The sequence below is a fragment of the Eubalaena glacialis genome, chromosome 2 (genome assembly GCF_028564815.1).
Source record: "Eubalaena glacialis isolate mEubGla1 chromosome 2, mEubGla1.1.hap2.+ XY, whole genome shotgun sequence".
In the NCBI taxonomy this organism is placed as follows: Eukaryota; Metazoa; Chordata; class Mammalia; order Artiodactyla; family Balaenidae; genus Eubalaena; species Eubalaena glacialis.
In genome coordinates, this window is record NC_083717.1 from 89,399,367 (window position 1) to 89,418,492 (window position 19,126).

The window sequence follows — 19,126 nt, forward strand, 5'->3', positions numbered from 1 at the left end:
TTATAAGTCTGTGAGTGTCTTTTTCTGTGGAAATATGTCCATTTGTAGCAATCTTAGGATAACAGGTATAAATGATATCATAGGATATTTGTCATTCCCTTTTGACTTACTTAACCTGATATGATTATTTCTAGGCTCATCTGTAGTCCTGAAAACGGCATTTTTCATTTTTTTCCCGAGGCTACTATTCCATTTAGTCCGTATACCACTTCTTCTTTGTCCATTCATCTGTTTATGGACCTTTTTTTTGCTTCCACGTCTTGGCTATTTCAGTAATGCTGCAGTGCACATTTGCCTGCCTCTGTCTTTCCGATTCTGGTGGTCTTAGGTTACAGGCCCGAAAGGTGCCCTGCCGCGTCATATGGTAGCTCAATTTTTACCTTTTAAAGCAGCTCCATTCAGTTTTCGTTAGTGCTGTTACCCATTACATCCCACCAGCAGCTAGAAGGTACACAGTTCTCTAAAACCCCTTCAGCATTTCTAGTTTGTAGACTGTTTGCTGATGGTCATTTGACTGGTGTGAGCTGAAACCTTTTTGGAGGTTGGATTTGTATGTGGCTAATAATTCCTTGTACTGAGCTTTAGGCATGTCCATGTTGTTCTTTTCCTTTTTTTTTTTAAAGTGTGAGTACAACTTCCCTCTTCATGTTGACTTCTTGAAAGATTTGTCATGTGTTGGATTTTCTTGCCTATTCCCTACCCCAGGGCATTTTTTGAGGGCAGATGCCATTTACAGCCCTGAGTCCTTGTGACTATTAAGCAACCATTAGCACTGGGTTTAAAGCTGCTGTTGTGGGAAACACCCACTAGGCGGCAGCATCATTACGTTCTCAACTCTTGTTATTAGGGCACCAGAGTCTTCCTGGACGTAGTGTTCCGAGGTTGTAAATTAGAGGGGAATGTGCTGGGACAAGCCCCCAGAAGTTTATGTCTCCTTACTTCTGTTTGTTTTTTAATTTAATTTCTATTTCTTATCGGAGAATATTGGATTAGAGTGTTGTGATTGTCTGGCTGTACAGAATCTGCTCAGTGATTCATACATATGTCTGTTCATGTTCGGATTCTGTTACCATGTGTCTTATTACAGAATGTTGAGTAGACCTCGCATGGTATTTGGTAGGTGTTTTGTCATTATATAGTTTATATGTATTGGTGGTTATATAATTCATAGAGTTTATATGTTATATGTTTCTATACATTTAACATACATTAGTATATGTATGTTAGCCCCATAATCCTAATTTATCCATCCTCCCACCTTTCATTTTGGTTAACCATTAGTTTCTTTTATAAGTCTGTGAGTGTCTTTTTCTGTGGAAATATGTCCATTTGTAGCAATCTTAGGATAACAGGTATAAATGATATCATAGGATATTTGTCATTCCCTTTTGACTTACTTAACCTGATATGATTATTTCTAGGCTCATCTGTAGTCCTGAAAACGGCATTTTTCATTTTTTTCCCGAGGCTACTATTCCATTTAGTCTGTATACCACTTCTTCTTTGTCCATTCATCTGTTTATGGACCTTTTTTTTGCTTCCACGTCTTGGCTATTTCAGTAATGCTGCAGTGCACATTTGCCTGCCTCTGTCTTTCCGATTCTGGTGGTCTTAGGTTACAGGCCCAAAAGGTGCCCTGCCGCGTCATATGGTAGCTCAATTTTTACCTTTTAAAGCAGCTCCATTCAGTTTTCGTTAGTGCTCTTACCACTTTACATCCCACCAGCAGCTACAAGGTACACAGTTCTCTAAAATCCCTTCAGCATTTACAGTTTGTAGACTGTTTGCTGATGGTCATTTGACTGGTGTGAGCTGAAACCTTTTTGGAGGTTGGATTTGCATGTGACTAATAATTCCTTATACTGAGCTTTAGGCATGTGCTTTTTATTCTTTTCCTTTTTTTTTTTAAAGAGTGAGTACAACTTCCCTCTTCATATTGACTTCTTCAAAAACTTGTCAAAGAAAACTTGAATTTTCTTGCCTATTCCCTACCCCAGGGCATTTTTTGAGGGCAGGTGTCATTTACAGCCCTGCAGTCCTTGTGACTATTAAGCAACCATTAGCACTGGGTTTAAAGCTGCTGTTGTGGGAAACAGCCACAAGGCGGCAGCATTACGTTCTCACCTCTTGTTACTAGGGCAACAGAGTCTTCCTGGAGGTAGTGTTCCGAGGTTGTAAATTAGAGAGGAGTGTGCTGGGATAAGCCCCCAGAAGTTTATGTCTCCTTACTTATGTTTGTTTTTTAAATTTAATTTCTCTTTCTTATCGGAGTAAATTCGATTAGAGTGTTGTGATTGTCTGGCTGTACAGAATGTGCTCAATGATTCATACATATGTCTGTTCATCTTCGGATCCTGTTACCATGTAATTTTTTACAGAATGTTGAGTAGACCTCCCTTGGTATTTGGCAGGTGTTTCGTGATTATATATTTTATATGTATTGGTGATTATATAATTCATAGAGTTTATATGTTATATGTTTATATACATTTAACATACATTAGTATATGTATGTTATCCCCATAGTCCTAATTTATCCATCCTCCCACCTTTCATTTTGGCGAACCATTCGTTTGTTTTATAAGTCTGTGAGTGTCTTTTTCTGTGGAAATATGTTCATTGGTAGAAATCTTAGGATAACATATATAAATGATATCATAGGATATTTGTTATTCCCTTTTGAATAACTTAACCTAATATGATTATTTCTAGGCTCATCTGTAGTCCTGAAAACGGCACTGTTCATTTTTTTCTGAGGCTACTATTCCATTCGGTACGTATACCACTTCTTCTTTGTCCATTTATCTGATGATGGACATTTTGTTTGTATCCATGTCTTAGCTATTGTAAATACTGCTGCAATACACGATTTTCCATCCCGTGTCTTTTTGATTCTGGCTTTCACAAGTGACAGGCCCAATAGTGGGCCTTCCGGATCATATGGTGACTCAATTTTTACCTTTAAACGCACTGCCATTCTGTTCCTATTATTGGCTGTTACCAGTTTACATCCCACTTAGACCGAGAGGTTACACTATTCTCCACAACTTCTTCAACATCTATTGTTTCTTGACATTTTGCTGATGGTCATTGTGACTGGTGTTAGGTGATACCTTTGTGTAGATTGGATTTGCATGCGTCTAATAATTCCTGATGTTTTGCATTTCTCAGTGTCCTTTACATTTTTTTTTAAGATTGAGCTAAACTTACAACTTCAAATTGCCTTCTTGAAAAATTTACCGCGTTTGGATTTTTATGGCCATTCCCTACCCCAGGACATTTTTTGAGGGCATGAGTCATTTACAGCCCTGCCGTCCTTGTGAATATTAGTGACCATGAGCAGTAGATTTAAAGCTGCTCTTTGAGGAAACGGCCTTAGGGTGGCAGCATTTCTAAGTTGCCAACTCTGCTTGCTAGGGAAACAGAACCTTGCTGCAAGTTGTGCTTTGAGGTTGCAGATTAGAGTGGAATGTGCCAGGACAAACCCCCATAAGTTTTAGCCTCCTTAATTCTTGTTTGTGTCTTTAAGTTGTAGTTTTTATCAGAGCAAATTTGATTGAAAAATGTCTTTTGTTCTAGGTGTACAGAATCTTGTTCATTTACACATATACATATATCTATTGATCTTTGGGTCCTTTTCCATGTCGGTTATTACAGAGTGTTGAGTAGACCACTCTTGGTATTCCATAGGTCTTTGGGGATTATATTTTTTATATGTATTAGTATATGTGTGTTAACCCCAATATCCTAATTTATCCATTCCTCACACCATTTCTTTGGCTTAACCATAAGTTGTCTTCTCATTCTGAGATTGTCTTTCTCTATGGAAATATGTTCATTTTTATGAATTTTCAGATAACATAAGGGATATCATAGGACATTTGTCTTTCGCATTCTGACTTACTTCACGTTGTGTGATTATCTCTAGGCTCATCTGTGGTGCTGCATATGCCATTCTTTTATTTTTTTCGTGACTGATATTCCATTCTGTCCATATACCACTTCTTCTCTGTCCATTCATCTGTTTATGGACCTTCTTTTGGCTTCCATGTCATGGCTATTTCAATATTGCTGCAGTGCACATTTGCCTGCCTCTGTCTTTCCGATTCTGGTGGTCTTAGGTTATAGGCCCAAAAGGTGCCCTGCCGCATCATATGGTAGCTCAATTTTTACCTTTTAAAGCAGCTCCATTCAGTTTTCGTTAGTGCTGTTACCCATTACATCCCACCAGCAGCTAGAAGGTACACAGTTCTCTAAAACCCCTTCAGCATTTCTAGTTTGTAGACTGTTTGCTGATGGTCATTTGACTGGTGTGAGCTGAAACCTTTTTGGAGGTTGGATTTGTATGTGGCTAATAATTCCTTGTACTGAGCTTTAGGCATGTCCATGTTGTTCTTTTCCTTTTTTTTTTTAAAGTGTGAGTACAACTTCCCTCTTCATGTTGACTTCTTGAAAGATTTGTCATGTGTTGGATTTTCTTGCCTATTCCCTACCCCAGGGCATTTTTTGAGGGCAGATGCCATTTACAGCCCTGAGTCCTTGTGACTATTAAGCAACCATTAGCACTGGGTTTAAAGCTGCTGTTGTGGGAAACACCCACTAGGCGGCAGCATCATTACGTTCTCAACTCTTGTTATTAGGGCACCAGAGTCTTCCTGGACGTAGTGTTCCGAGGTTGTAAATTAGAGGGGAATGTGCTGGGACAAGCCCCCAGAAGTTTATGTCTCCTTACTTCTGTTTGTTTTTTAATTTAATTTCTATTTCTTATCGGAGAATATTGGATTAGAGTGTTGTGATTGTCTGGCTGTACAGAATCTGCTCAGTGATTCATACATATGTCTGTTCATGTTCGGATTCTGTTACCATGTGTCTTATTACAGAATGTTGAGTAGACCTCGCATGGTATTTGGTAGGTGTTTTGTCATTATATAGTTTATATGTATTGGTGGTTATATAATTCATAGAGTTTATATGTTATATGTTTATATACATTTAACATACATTAGTATATGTATGTTAGCCCCATAATCCTAATTTATCCATCCTCCCACCTTTCATTTTGGTTAACCATTAGTTTCTTTTATAAGTCTGTGAGTGTCTTTTTCTGTGGAAATATGTCCATTTGTAGCAATCTTAGGATAACAGGTATAAATGATATCATAGGATATTTGTCATTCCCTTTTGACTTACTTAACCTGATATGATTATTTCTAGGCTCATCTGTAGTCCTGAAAACGGCATTTTTCATTTTTTTCCCGAGGCTACTATTCCATTTAGTCCGTATACCACTTCTTCTTTGTCCATTCATCTGTTTATGGACCTTTTTTTTGCTTCCACGTCTTGGCTATTTCAGTAATGCTGCAGTGCACATTTGCCTGCCTCTGTCTTTCCGATTCTGGTGGTCTTAGGTTACAGGCCCAAAAGGTGCCCTGCCGCGTCATATGGTAGCTCAATTTTTACCTTTTAAAGCAGCTCCATTCAGTTTTCGTTAGTGCTCTTACCACTTTACATCCCACCAGCAGCTACAAGGTACACAGTTCTCTAAAATCCCTTCAGCATTTACAGTTTGTAGACTGTTTGCTGATGGTCATTTGACTGGTGTGAGCTGAAACCTTTTTGGAGGTTGGATTTGCATGTGACTAATAATTCCTTATACTGAGCTTTAGGCATGTGCTTTTTATTCTTTTCCTTTTTTTTTTTTAAAGAGTGAGTACAACTTCCCTCTTCATATTGACTTCTTCAAAAACTTGTCAAAGAAAACTTGAATTTTCTTGCCTATTCCCTACCCCAGGGCATTTTTTGAGGGCAGGTGTCATTTACAGCCCTGCAGTCCTTGTGACTCTTAAGCAACCATTAGCACTGGGTTTAAAGCTGCTGTTGTGGGAAACAGCCACAAGGCGGCAGCATTATTACGTTCTCACCTCTTGTTACTAGGGCAACAGAGTCTTCCTGGAGGTAGTGTTCCGAGGTTGTAAATTAGAGAGGAGTGTGCTGGGATAAGCCCCCAGAAGTTTATGTCTCCTTACTTATGTTTGTTTTTTAAATTTAATTTCTCTTTCTTATCGGAGTAAATTCGATTAGAGTGTTGTGATTGTCTGGCTGTACAGAATGTGCTCAATGATTCATACATATGTCTGTTCATCTTCGGATCCTGTTACCATGTAATTTTTTACAGAATGTTGAGTAGACCTCCCTTGGTATTTGGCAGGTGTTTCGTGATTATATATTTTATATGTATTGGTGATTATATAATTCATAGAGTTTATATGTTATATGTTTATATACATTTAACATACATTAGTATATGTATGTTATCCCCATAGTCCTAATTTATCCATCCTCCCACCTTTCATTTTGGCGAACCATTCGTTTGTTTTATAAGTCTGTGAGTGTCTTTTTCTGTGGAAATATGTTCATTGGTAGAAATCTTAGGATAACATGTATAAATGATATCATAGGATATTTGTTATTCCCTTTTGAATAACTTAACCTAATATGATTATTTCTAGGCTCATCTGTAGTCCTGAAAACGGCACTGTTCATTTTTTTCTGAGGCTACTATTCCATTCGGTACGTATACCACTTCTTCTTTGTCCATTTATCTGATGATGGACATTTTGTTTGTATCCATGTCTTAGCTATTGTAAATACTGCTGCAATACACGATTTTCCATCCCGTGTCTTTTTGATTCTGGCTTTCACAAGTGACAGGCCCAATAGTGGGCCTTCCGGATCATATGGTGACTCAATTTTTACCTTTAAACGCACTGCCATTCTGTTCCTATTATTGGCTGTTACCAGTTTACATCCCACTTAGACCGAGAGGTTACACTATTCTCCACAACTTCTTCAACATGTATTGTTTGTTGACTTTTTGCTGATGGTCATTGTGACTGGTGTTAGGTGATACCTTTGTGTAGGTTGGATTTGCATGCGTCTAATAATTCCTGATGTTTTGCATTTCTCAGTGTCCTTTACATTTTTTTTTAAGATTGAGCTAAACTTACAACTTCAAATTGCCTTCTTGAAAAATTTACCGCGTTTGGATTTTTATGGCCATTCCCTACCCCAGGACATTTTTTGAGGGCATGAGTCATTTACAGCCCTGCCGTCCTTGTGAATATTAGTGACCATGAGCAGTAGATTTAAAGCTGCTCTTTGAGGAAACGGCCTTAGGGTGGCAGCATTTCTAAGTTGCCAACTCTGCTTGCTAGGGAAACAGAACCTTGCTGCAAGTTGTGCTTTGAGGTTGCAGATTAGAGTGGAATGTGCCAGGACAAACCCCCATAAGTTTTAGCCTCCTTAATTCTTGTTTGTGTCTTTAAGTTGTAGTTTTTATCAGAGCAAATTTGATTGAAAAATGTCTTTTGTTCTAGGTGTACAGAATCTTGTTCATTTACACATATACATATATCTATGGATCTTTGGGTCCTTTTCCATGTCGGTTATTACAGAGTGTTGAGTAGACCACTCTTGGTATTCCATAGGTCTTTGGGGATTATATTTTTTATATGTATTAGTATATGTGTGTTAACCCCAATATCCTAATTTATCCATTCCTCACACCATTTCTTTGGCTTAACCATAAGTTGTCTTCTCATTCTGAGATTGTCTTTCTCTATGGAAATATGTTCATTTTTATGAATTTTCAGATAACATAAGGGATATCATAGGACATTTGTCTTTCGCATTCTGACTTACTTCACGTTGTGTGATTATCTCTAGGCTCATCTGTGGTGCTGCATATGCCATTCTTTTATTTTTTTCGTGACTGATATTCCATTCTGTCCATATACCACTTCTTCTCTGTCCATTCATCTGTTTATGGACCTTCTTTTGGCTTCCATGTCGTGGCTATTTCAATATTGCTGCAGTGCACATTTGCCTGCCTCTGTCTTTCCGATTCTGGTGGTCTTAGGTTATAGGCCCAAAAGGTGCCCTGCCGCATCATATGGTAGCTCAATTTTTACCTTTTAAAGCAGCTCCATTCAGTTTTCGTTAGTGCTGTTACCCATTACATCCCACCAGCAGCTAGAAGGTACACAGTTCTCTAAAACCCCTTCAGCATTTCTAGTTTGTAGACTGTTTGCTGATGGTCATTTGACTGGTGTGAGCTGAAACCTTTTTGGAGGTTGGATTTGTATGTGGCTAATAATTCCTTGTACTGAGCTTTAGGCATGTCCATGTTGTTCTTTTCCTTTTTTTTTTTAAAGTGTGAGTACAACTTCCCTCTTCATGTTGACTTCTTGAAAGATTTGTCATGTGTTGGATTTTCTTGCCTATTCCCTACCCCAGGGCATTTTTTGAGGGCAGATGCCATTTACAGCCCTGAGTCCTTGTGACTATTAAGCAACCATTAGCACTGGGTTTAAAGCTGCTGTTGTGGGAAACACCCACTAGGCGGCAGCATCATTACGTTCTCAACTCTTGTTATTAGGGCACCAGAGTCTTCCTGGACGTAGTGTTCCGAGGTTGTAAATTAGAGGGGAATGTGCTGGGACAAGCCCCCAGAAGTTTATGTCTCCTTACTTCTGTTTGTTTTTTAATTTAATTTCTATTTCTTATCGGAGAATATTGGATTAGAGTGTTGTGATTGTCTGGCTGTACAGAATCTGCTCAGTGATTCATACATATGTCTGTTCATGTTCGGATTCTGTTACCATGTGTCTTATTACAGAATGTTGAGTAGACCTCGCATGGTATTTGGTAGGTGTTTTGTCATTATATAGTTTATATGTATTGGTGGTTATATAATTCATAGAGTTTATATGTTATATGTTTATATACATTTAACATACATTAGTATATGTATGTTAGCCCCATAATCCTAATTTATCCATCCTCCCACCTTTCATTTTGGTTAACCATTAGTTTCTTTTATAAGTCTGTGAGTGTCTTTTTCTGTGGAAATATGTCCATTTGTAGCAATCTTAGGATAACAGGTATAAATGATATCATAGGATATTTGTCATTCCCTTTTGACTTACTTAACCTGATATGATTATTTCTAGGCTCATCTGTAGTCCTGAAAACGGCATTTTTCATTTTTTTCCCGAGGCTACTATTCCATTTAGTCCGTATACCACTTCTTCTTTGTCCATTCATCTGTTTATGGACCTTTTTTTTGCTTCCACGTCTTGGCTATTTCAGTAATGCTGCAGTGCACATTTGCCTGCCTCTGTCTTTCCGATTCTGGTGGTCTTAGGTTACAGGCCCGAAAGGTGCCCTGCCGCGTCATATGGTAGCTCAATTTTTACCTTTTAAAGCAGCTCCATTCAGTTTTCGTTAGTGCTCTTACCACTTTACATCCCACCAGCAGCTACAAGGTACACAGTTCTCTAAAATCCCTTCAGCATTTACAGTTTGTAGACTGTTTGCTGATGGTCATTTGACTGGTGTGAGCTGAAACCTTTTTGGAGGTTGGATTTGCATGTGACTAATAATTCCTTATACTGAGCTTTAGGCATGTGCTTTTTATTCTTTTCCTTTTTTTTTTTAAAGAGTGAGTACAACTTCCCTCTTCATATTGACTTCTTCAAAAACTTGTCAAAGAAAACTTGAATTTTCTTGCCTATTCCCTACCCCAGGGCATTTTTTGAGGGCAGGTGTCATTTACAGCCCTGCAGTCCTTGTGACTATTAAGCAACCATTAGCACTGGGTTTAAAGCTGCTGTTGTGGGAAACAGCCACAAGGCGGCAGCATTATTACGTTCTCACCTCTTGTTACTAGGGCAACAGAGTCTTCCTGGAGGTAGTGTTCCGAGGTTGTAAATTAGAGAGGAGTGTGCTGGGATAAGCCCCCAGAAGTTTATGTCTCCTTACTTATGTTTGTTTTTTAAATTTAATTTCTCTTTCTTATCGGAGTAAATTCGATTAGAGTGTTGTGATTGTCTGGCTGTACAGAATGTGCTCAATGATTCATACATATGTCTGTTCATCTTCGGATCCTGTTACCATGTAATTTTTTACAGAATGTTGAGTAGACCACCCTTGGTATTTGGCAGGTGTTTCGTGATTATATATTTTATATGTATTGGTGATTATATAATTCATAGAGTTTATATGTTATATGTTTATATACATTTAACATACATTAGTATATGTATGTTATCCCCATAGTCCTAATTTATCCATCCTCCCACCTTTCATTTTGGCGAACCATTCGTTCGTTTTATAAGTCTGTGAGTGTCTTTTTCTGTGGAAATATGTTCATTGGTAGAAATCTTAGGATAACATGTATAAATGATATCATAGGATATTTGTTATTCCCTTTTGAATAACTTAACCTAATATGAGTATTTCTAGGCTCATCTGTAGTCCTGAAAACGGCACTGTTCATTTTTTTCTGAGGCTACTCTTCCATTCGGTACGTATACCACTTCTTCTTTGTCCATTTATCTGATGATGGACATTTTGTTTGTATCCATGTCTTAGCTATTGGAAATACTGCTGCAATACACGGTTTTCCATCCCGTGTCTTTTTGATTCTGGCTTTCACAAGTGACAGGCCCAATAGTGGGCCTTCCGGATCATATGGTGACTCAATTTTTACCTTTAAACGCACTGCCATTCTGTTCCTATTATTGGCTGTTACCAGTTTACATCCCACTTAGACCGAGAGGTTACACTATTCTCCACAACTTCTTCAACATCTATTGTTTGTTGACTTTTTGCTGATGGTCATTGTGACTGGTGTTAGGTGATACCTTTGTGTAGATTGGATTTGCATGCGTCTAATAATTCCTGATGTTTTGCATTTCTCAGTGTCCTTTACATTTTTTTTTAAGATTGAGCTAAACTTACAACTTCAAATTGCCTTCTTGAAAAATTTACCGCGTTTGGATTTTTATGGCCATTCCCTACCCCAGGACATTTTTTGAGGGCATGAGTCATTTACAGCCCTGCCGTCCTTGTGAATATTAGTGACCATGAGCAGTAGATTTAAAGCTGCTCTTTGAGGAAACGGCCTTAGGGTGGCAGCATTTCTAAGTTGCCAACTCTGCTTGCTAGGGAAACAGAACCTTGCTGCAAGTTGTGCTTTGTGGTTGCAGATTAGAGTGGAATGTGCCAGGACAAACCCCCATAAGTTTTAGCCTCCTTAATTCTTGTTTGTGTCTTTAAGTTGTAGTTTTTATCAGAGCAAATTTGATTGAAAAATGTCTTTTGTTCTAGGTGTACAGAATCTTGTTCATTTACACATATACATATATCTATGGATCTTTGGGTCCTTTTCCATGTCGGTTATTACAGAGTGTTGAGTAGACCACTCTTGGTATTCCATAGGTCTTTGGGGATTATATTTTTTATATGTATTAGTATATGTGTGTTAACCCCAATATCCTAATTTATGCATTCCTCACACCATTTCTTTGGCTTAACCATAAGTTGTCTTCTCATTCTGAGATTGTCTTTCTCTATGGAAATATGTTCATTTTTATGAATTTTCAGATAACATAAGGGATATCATAGGACATTTGTCTTTCGCATTCTGACTTACTTCACGTTGTGTGATTATCTCTAGGCTCATCTGTGGTGCTGCATATGCCATTCTTTTATTTTTTTCGTGACTGATATTCCATTCTGTCCATATACCACTTCTTCTCTGTCCATTCATCTGTTTATGGACCTTCTTTTGGCTTCCATGTCGTGGCTATTTCAATATTGCTGCAGTGCACATTTGCCTGCCTCTGTCTTTCCGATTCTGGTGGTCTTAGGTTATAGGCCCAAAAGGTGCCCTGCCGCATCATATGGTAGCTCAATTTTTACCTTTTAAAGCAGCTCCATTCAGTTTTCGTTAGTGCTGTTACCCATTACATCCCACCAGCAGCTAGAAGGTACACAGTTCTCTAAAACCCCTTCAGCATTTCTAGTTTGTAGACTGTTTGCTGATGGTCATTTGACTGGTGTGAGCTGAAACCTTTTTGGAGGTTGGATTTGTATGTGGCTAATAATTCCTTGTACTGAGCTTTAGGCATGTCCATTTTTTTGTTTTCCTTTTTTTTTTTTTAAGTGTGAGTACAACTTCCCTCTTCATGTTGACTTCTTGAAAGATTTGTCATGTGTTGGATTTTCTTGCCTATTCCCTACCCCAAGGCATTTTTTGAGGGCAGATGCCATTTACAGCCCTGAGTCCTTGTGACTATTAAGCAACCATTAGCACTGGGTTTAAAGCTGCTGTTGTGGGAAACACCCACTAGGCGGCAGCATCATTACGTTCTCAACTCTTGTTATTAGGGCACCAGAGTCTTCCTGGACGTAGTGTTCCGAGGTTGTAAATTAGAGGGGAATGTGCTGGGACAAGCCCCCAGAAGTTTATGTCTCCTTACTTCTGTTTGTTTTTTAATTTAATTTCTATTTCTTATCGGAGAATATTGGATTAGAGTGTTGTGATTGTCTGGCTGTACAGAATCTGCTCAATGATTCATACATATGTCTGTTCATGTTCGGATTCTGTTACCATGTGTCTTATTACAGAATGTTGAGTAGACCTCGCATGGTATTTGGTAGGTGTTTTGTCATTATATAGTTTATATGTATTGGTGATTATATAATTCATAGAGTTTATATGTTATATGTTTCTATACATTTAACATACATTAGTATATGTATGTTAGCCCCATAATCCTAATTTATCCATCCTCCCACCTTTCATTTTGGTTAACCATTAGTTTCTTTTATAAGTCTGTGAGTGTCTTTTTCTGTGGAAATATGTCCATTTGTAGCAATCTTAGGATAACAGGTATAAATGATATCATAGGATATTTGTCATTCCCTTTTGACTTACTTAACCTGATATGATTATTTCTAGGCTCATCTGTAGTCCTGAAAACGGCATTTTTCATTTTTTTCCCGAGGCTACTATTCCATTTAGTCCGTATACCACTTCTTCTTTGTCCATTCATCTGTTTATGGACCTTTTTTTTGCTTCCACGTCTTGGCTATTTCAGTAATGCTGCAGTGCACATTTGCCTGCCTCTGTCTTTCCGATTCTGGTGGTCTTAGGTTACAGGCCCGAAAGGTGCCCTGCCGCGTCATATGGTAGCTCAATTTTTACCTTTTAAAGCAGCTCCATTCAGTTTTCGTTAGTGCTCTTACCACTTTACATCCCACCAGCAGCTACAAGGTACACAGTTCTCTAAAATCCCTTCAGCATTTACAGTTTGTAGACTTTTTGCTGATGGTCATTTGACTGGTGTGAGCTGAAACCTTTTTGGAGGTTGGATTTGCATGTGACTAATAATTCCTTATACTGAGCTTTAGGCATGTGCTTTTTATTCTTTTCCTTTTTTTTTTTTAAAGAGTGAGTACAACTTCCCTCTTCATATTGACTTCTTCAAAAACTTGTCAAAGAAAACTTGAATTTTCTTGCCTATTCCCTACCCCAGGGCATTTTTTGAGGGCAGGTGTCATTTACAGCCCTGCAGTCCTTGTGACTATTAAGCAACCATTAGCACTGGGTTTAAAGCTGCTGTTGTGGGAAACAGCCACAAGGCGGCAGCATTATTACGTTCTCACCTCTTGTTACTAGGGCAACAGAGTCTTCCTGGAGGTAGTGTTCCGAGGTTGTAAATTAGAGAGGAGTGTGCCTGGATAAGCCCCCAGAAGTTTATGTCTCCTTACTTATGTTTGTTTTTTAAATTTAATTTCTCTTTCTTATCGGAGTAAATTCGATTAGAGTGTTGTGATTGTCTGGCTGTACAGAATGTGCTCAATGATTCATACATATGTCTGTTCATCTTCGGATCCTGTTACCATGTAATTTTTTACAGAATGTTGAGTAGACCACCCTTGGTATTTGGCAGGTGTTTCGTGATTATATATTTTATATGTATTGGTGATTATATAATTCATAGAGTTTATATGTTATATGTTTATATACATTTAACATACATTAGTATATGTATGTTATCCCCATAGTCCTAATTTATCCATCCTCCCACCTTTCATTTTGGCGAACCATTCGTTCGTTTTATAAGTCTGTGAGTGTCTTTTTCTGTGGAAATATGTTCATTGGTAGAAATCTTAGGATAACATGTATAAATGATATCATAGGATATTTGTTATTCCCTTTTGAATAACTTAACCTAATATGAGTATTTCTAGGCTCATCTGTAGTCCTGAAAACGGCACTGTTCATTTTTTTCTGAGGCTACTCTTCCATTCGGTACGTATACCACTTCTTCTTTGTCCATTTATCTGATGATGGACATTTTGTTTGTATCCATGTCTTAGCTATTGGAAATACTGCTGCAATACACGGTTTTCCATCCCGTGTCTTTTTGATTCTGGCTTTCACAAGTGACAGGCCCAATAGTGGGCCTTCCGGATCATATGGTGACTCAATTTTTACCTTTAAACGCACTGCCATTCTGTTCCTATTATTGGCTGTTACCAGTTTACATCCCACTTAGACCGAGAGGTTACACTATTCTCCACAACTTCTTCAACATCTATTGTTTGTTGACTTTTTGCTGATGGTCATTGTGACTGGTGTTAGGTGATACCTTTGTGTAGATTGGATTTGCATGCGTCTAATAATTCCTGATGTTTTGCATTTCTCAGTGTCCTTTACATTTTTTTTTAAGATTGAGCTAAACTTACAACTTCAAATTGCCTTCTTGAAAAATTTACCGCGTTTGGATTTTTATGGCCATTCCCTACCCCAGGACATTTTTTGAGGGCATGAGTCATTTACAGCCCTGCCGTCCTTGTGAATATTAGTGACCATGAGCAGTAGATTTAAAGCTGCTCTTTGAGGAAACGGCCTTAGGGTGGCAGCATTTCTAAGTTGCCAACTCTGCTTGCTAGGGAAACAGAACCTTGCTGCAAGTTGTGCTTTGTGGTTGCAGATTAGAGTGGAATGTGCCAGGACAAACCCCCATAAGTTTTAGCCTCCTTAATTCTTGTTTGTGTCTTTAAGTTGTAGTTTTTATCAGAGCAAATTTGATTGAAAAATGTCTTTTGTTCTAGGTGTACAGAATCTTGTTCATTTACACATATACATATATCTATGGATCTTTGGGTCCTTTTCCATGTCGGTTATTACAGAGTGTTGAGTAGACCACTCTTGGTATTCCATAGGTCTTTGGGGATTATATTTTTTATATGTATTAGTATATGTGTGTTAACCCCAATATCCTAATTTATGCATTCCTCACACCATTTCTTTGGCTTAACCATAAGTTGTCTTCTCATTCTGAGATTGTCTTTCTCTATGGAAATATGTTCATTTTTATGAATTTTCAGATAACATAAGGGATATCATAGGACATTTGTCTTTCGCATTCTGACTTACTTCACGTTGTGTGATTATCTCTAGGCTCATCTGTGGTGCTGCATATGCCATTCTTTTATTTTTTTCGTGACTGATATTCCATTCTGTCCATATACCACTTCTTCTCTGTCCATTCATCTGTTTATGGACCTTCTTTTGGCTTCCATGTCGTGGCTATTTCAATATTGCTGCAGTGCACATTTGCCTGCCTCTGTCTTTCCGATTCTGGTGGTCTTAGGTTATAGGCCCAAAAGGTGCCCTGCCGCATCATATGGTAGCTCAATTTTTACCTTTTAAAGCAGCTCCATTCAGTTTTCGTTAGTGCTGTTACCCATTACATCCCACCAGCAGCTAGAAGGTACACAGTTCTCTAAAACCCCTTCAGCATTTCTAGTTTGTAGACTGTTTGCTGATGGTCATTTGACTGGTGTGAGCTGAAACCTTTTTGGAGGTTGGATTTGTATGTGGCTAATAATTCCTTGTACTGAGCTTTAGGCATGTCCATTTTTTTGTTTTCCTTTTTTTTTTTTTAAGTGTGAGTACAACTTCCCTCTTCATGTTGACTTCTTGAAAGATTTGTCATGTGTTGGATTTTCTTGCCTATTCCCTACCCCAAGGCATTTTTTGAGGGCAGATGCCATTTACAGCCCTGAGTCCTTGTGACTATTAAGCAACCATTAGCACTGGGTTTAAAGCTGCTGTTGTGGGAAACACCCACTAGGCGGCAGCATCATTACGTTCTCAACTCTTGTTATTAGGGCACCAGAGTCTTCCTGGACGTAGTGTTCCGAGGTTGTAAATTAGAGGGGAATGTGCTGGGACAAGCCCCCAGAAGTTTATGTCTCCTTACTTCTGTTTGTTTTTTAATTTAATTTCTATTTCTTATCGGAGAATATTGGATTAGAGTGTTGTGATTGTCTGGCTGTACAGAATCTGCTCAATGATTCATACATATGTCTGTTCATGTTCGGATTCTGTTACCATGTGTCTTATTACAGAATGTTGAGTAGACCTCGCATGGTATTTGGTAGGTGTTTTGTCATTATATAGTTTATATGTATTGGTGATTATATAATTCATAGAGTTTATATGTTATATGTTTCTATACATTTAACATACATTAGTATATGTATGTTAGCCCCATAATCCTAATTTATCCATCCTCCCACCTTTCATTTTGGTTAACCATTAGTTTCTTTTATAAGTCTGTGAGTGTCTTTTTCTGTGGAAATATGTCCATTTGTAGCAATCTTAGGATAACAGGTATAAATGATATCATAGGATATTTGTCATTCCCTTTTGACTTACTTAACCTGATATGATTATTTCTAGGCTCATCTGTAGTCCTGAAAACGGCATTTTTCATTTTTTTCCCGAGGCTACTATTCCATTTAGTCCGTATACCACTTCTTCTTTGTCCATTCATCTGTTTATGGACCTTTTTTTTGCTTCCACGTCTTGGCTATTTCAGTAATGCTGCAGTGCACATTTGCCTGCCTCTGTCTTTCCGATTCTGGTGGTCTTAGGTTACAGGCCCGAAAGGTGCCCTGCCGCGTCATATGGTAGCTCAATTTTTACCTTTTAAAGCAGCTCCATTCAGTTTTCGTTAGTGCTCTTACCACTTTACATCCCACCAGCAGCTAGAAGGTACACAGTTCTCTAAAACCCCTTCAGCATTTCTAGTTTGTAGACTGTTTGCTGATGGTCATTTGACTGGTGTGAGCTGAAACCTTTTTGGAGGTTGGATTTGTATGTGGCTAATAATTCCTTGTACTGAGCTTTAGGCATGTCCATGTTGTTCTTTTCCTTTTTTTTTTTAAAGTGTGAGTACAACTTCCCTCTTCATGTTGACTTCTTGAAAGATTTGTCATGTGTTGGATTTTCTTGCCTATTCCCTACCCCAGGGCATTTTTTGAGGGCAGATGCCATTTACAGCCCTGAGTCCTTGTGACTATTAAGCAACCATTAGCACTGGGTTTAAAGCTGCTGTTGTGGGAAACACCCACTAGGCGGCAGCATCATTACGTTCTCAACTCTTGTTATTAGGGCACCAGAGTCTTCCTGGACGTAGTGTTCCGAGGTTGTAAATTAGAGGGGAATGTGCTGGGACAAGCCCCCAGAAGTTTATGTCTCCTTACTTCTGTTTGTTTTTTAATTTAATTTCTATTTCTTATCGGAGAATATTGGATTAGAGTGTTGTGATTGTCTGGCTGTACAGAATCTGCTCAGTGATTCATACATATGTCTGTTCATGTTCGGATTCTGTTACCATGTGTCTTATTACAGAATGTTGAGTAGACCTCGCATGGTATTTGGTAGGTGTTTTGTCATTATATAGTTTATATGTATTGGTGGTTATATAATTCATAGAGTTTATATGTTATATGTTTATATACATTTAACATACATTAGTATATGTATGTTAGCCCCATAATCCTAATTTATCCATCCTCCCACCTTTCATTTTGGTTAACCATTAGTTTCTTTTATAAGTCTGTGAGTGTCTTTTTCTGTGGAAATATGTCCATTTGTAGCAATCTTAGGATAACAGGTATAAATGATATCATAGGATATTTGTCATTCCCTTTTGACTTACTTAACCTGATATGATTATTTCTAGGCTCATCTGTAGTCCTGAAAACGGCATTTTTCATTTTTTTCCCGAGGCTACTATTCCATTTAGTCTGTATACCACTTCTTCTTTGTCCATTCATCTGTTTATGGACCTTTTTTTTGCTTCCACGTCTTGGCTATTTCAGTAATGCTGCAGTGCACATTTGCCTGCCTCTGTCTTTCCGATTCTGGTGGTCTTAGGTTACAGGCCCAAAAGGTGCCCTGCCGCGTCATATGGTAGCTCAATTTTTACCTTTTAAAGCAGCTCCATTCAGTTTTCGTTAGTGCTCTTACCACTTTACATCCCACCAGCAGCTACAAGGTACACAGTTCTCTAAAATCCCTTCAGCATTTACAGTTTGTAGACTGTTTGCTGATGGTCATTTGACTGGTGTGAGCTGAAACCTTTTTGGAGGTTGGATTTGCATGTGACTAATAATTCCTTATACTGAGCTTTAGGCATGTGCTTTTTATTCTTTTCCTTTTTTTTTTTAAAGAGTGAGTACAACTTCCCTCTTCATATTGACTTCTTCAAAAACTTGTCAAAGAAAACTTGAATTTTCTTGCCTATTCCCTACCCCAGGGCATTTTTTGAGGGCAGGTGTCATTTACAGCCCTGCAGTCCTTGTGACTATTAAGCAACCATTAGCACTGGGTTTAAAGCTGCTGTTGTGGGAAACAGCCACAAGGCGGCAGCATTACGTTCTCACCTCTTGTTACTAGGGCAACAGAGTCTTCCTGGAGGTAGTGTTCCGAGGTTGTAAATTAGAGAGGAGTGTGCTGGGATAAGCCCCCAGAAGTTTATGTCTCCTTACTTATGTTTGTTTTTTAAATTTAATTTCTCTTTCTTATCGGAGTAAATTCGATTAGAGTGTTGTGATTGTCTGGCTGTACAGAATGTGCTCAATGATTCATACATATGTCTGTTCATCTTCGGATCCTGTTACCATGTAATTTTTTACAGAATGTTGAGTAGACCTCCCTTGGTATTTGGCAGGTGTTTCGTGATTATATATTTTATATGTATTGGTGATTATATAATTCATAGAGTTTATATGTTATATGTTTATATACATTTAACATACATTAGTATATGTATGTTATCCCCATAGTCCTAATTTATCCATCCTCCCACCTTTCATTTTGGCGAACCATTCGTTTGTTTTATAAGTCTGTGAGTGTCTTTTTCTGTGGAAATATGTTCATTGGTAGAAATCTTAGGATAACATATATAAATGA